Source organism: Chionomys nivalis, chromosome 2 (assembly GCF_950005125.1).
Source record: "Chionomys nivalis chromosome 2, mChiNiv1.1, whole genome shotgun sequence".
NCBI lineage: Eukaryota > Metazoa > Chordata > Mammalia > Rodentia > Cricetidae > Chionomys > Chionomys nivalis.
In genome coordinates, this window is record NC_080087.1 from 6,383,471 (window position 1) to 6,385,926 (window position 2,456).

Sequence of the window (2,456 nt, forward strand, 5' to 3'; positions counted from 1 at the left end):
GAAAACAAAGGTGATATCAAGTCAGAAACTCAGAGGCAGTCCGCAGACATCACCTGAGGCGGAGGCAGTTGGCCGTGGCTCCCATGTGAGGGCCTTCTCTTGATGGCTGAGCACCCTGTTTCTTGTTTCCTCAGCAGGTGCTTTGCACCACGGCAAAGCTTGCTGGAAATGGTCCAGCTATTCTCGGAGACTCAGTGTTTTCAATGTCCTTAGCTGCTTGCTGATTTTCCCTCTCCTGGACAGCCTGGCACAGGACTTAGAGGAGACAAGGAAGGGTCTCCTTGATCCAAGAGTCCATTTCCAGTAAGTTTTAATAGTGTATGACAGTTTACCAATGTAATTTACATTACAGCAGCAAGTCTGACCCTGTGGCAAGGCAACTGATGGTCTCTGGGTGTTCTTAGTCCTTCTAGGAACACAGATGTTCATGTTTCCTTCAGAAAGGTTTACTCACAGGTGTATAAAGTTCAGTCACAGACAAGACAGGTTCAAGCATATGCCTGTGCTCTTTACCTTCATGACGTCCAGGATGTCCTGCATTCTGGAATGCAGAGATCCAATAGGGTCTACAACGGTATGGTACGGCTATTACCTCCACGGTGTGCCGCTGCCGCCGCCGCCTCCTCTTCCTCCTCCTCCTCCTCCTTCCTCTGTCTCTCTCTGTCTCTCTCTGTCTCTCTCTCTGTCTCTGTCTCTCTCTGTTTTTCTCTCTCTTTCTCATTATTTCGTTATTTCAGTAGGAGGAACCTCTTCCTGGCTGTGGAGATGGTAACTGGGACTCGGTCTGGCTGCTGCATCCTGCAGGTGGAGAGACAAGGAGCAGAATGTCCCAGAACCATGTTCTTCTATCACTGGTCTGTGCCTATACAAGTTCTAAATGGGGCCTTGATGTTCCCGTAGGATGAAGTTCCCTTGGACTTTGTCTGGAATCTCTTTCTGGAATTTGATCATACCTCACAGCAAATTCTGTGTGTTTGCAATTTTATAATATGCCACGAGATGGCGGTAAGCCCACATCCACAGAAGCGGCACTTGTCTGCTCAGACTAGTTTCCTTAAGGGCACCTCAGGAGACAATGCATCCAGAGGACGCTGATGGCTGGGTTTGTTTCTGGTTCCTTCTACAGCCTGGGCTGGTGACTGCTGACCCTGAGTTCTGAGCAGAACACGGAGTCTGTGCTCTGATGGTCTGTACTGGGAGACGCTGAGAATCCTAAATCCACCCTAGACCCACACAGGTGAAGATGTTGATCAGAGTGTGGCTGGTTTCGTAGGGACCCAGGTGTGAACATGGGTTGTTCTTTGTGTAGGGAGTTTAGATAAACACCTGCTTAGTGCTCGCTTCGGCAGCACACAAACTAAAATTGGAACAATACAGAGAAGATTAACTTGGCCCTTCTACAAGGGTGAAACGCAAATTCGTGAAGCGTTTCATATTTTTCTAATGACTGCTTATGCTGGAGAGGATGTGGGGCAAAGGAACACTCCTCCATTGCTGGTGGGAGTGCACACTTGTTCCGCTGTTTTGGAAATCAGTATGGCAATTTCTCAGAAAATTAGGAAAAAACCTTCCTCAAGACCCAGCAATACCACTTTTGGGTATATACCCAAAGGATGCTCAATCATACCACAAGGACATGTGCTCAACTATGTTTATAGCAGCATTGTTTGCCATAGCCAGAACCTGGTAACAACCTAAATGCCCCTCGACTGAAGAATGGATAAGGAAAATGTGGTACATTTACACAATGGAGTGCTACACCACAGGAAAAAAAATGACATCTTGAAATTTGCAGGCAAATGGATGGATCTAGAAAACATCATATTAAGTGAGATATCGCAGACCCAGAAAGACAAATATCATACGTACTCACTCATAAGTGGCTTTTAAACAATAACAACAAAAAGAAAACATCCTACAATTCACAACCCCAGAGAACCTAGACAACAATGAGGACCCTAAGAGAGACATTCACAGATCTAATCTACATGGGAAGTAGCAAAAGACAAGATCTCCTGAGTAAACTGGGAGCATGAGGATCATGGGAGAGGGCAGGGAGGAGGAAGGGAGGGGAGTGGAAAAAATATATATAGCTCAATAAAACAATTAAAATATAAAATAAAATGCCTACTTAATACTTAAGGAGGGTTAGGAGGTGAGTTGTTTCGTTTTGTTTTGTTTTCTTTTTTCTAAAATTTATTCATTTTACATACCAACCTCTGTTCCCGCCCCTCTTCCTGCTCCGCTTTACCTCACCTTGTTTTGTTTCTTGTTTTTTGTACAGGTAGGGTCTCTTTAGCCGTGTAGCACAAGCTAGCCTTGAACTTCTAATCTTCCTGCCTCAGCCTCCTGAAAACCGGATTTAGAGGCATTTGCCAAGCCCTGTAATAAATGCTTTTACTTTAAAAAAACAAAGCATTTTTGAGAATGTGTCTGTGTGTGTGTTGATATTATTT

General features: G+C 44.9%; 1 non-coding gene across 1 annotated transcript; it reads left to right on the forward strand.

The window, feature by feature from the left end:
- Positions 1–1,333: 1,333 nt before the first annotated feature.
- On the forward strand, positions 1,334–1,440 carry LOC130870650 (U6 spliceosomal RNA). Its single transcript, XR_009056785.1, has one exon. It is a non-coding gene; the product is annotated as a U6 spliceosomal RNA (small nuclear RNA).
- Positions 1,441–2,456: the final 1,016 nt, after the last annotated feature.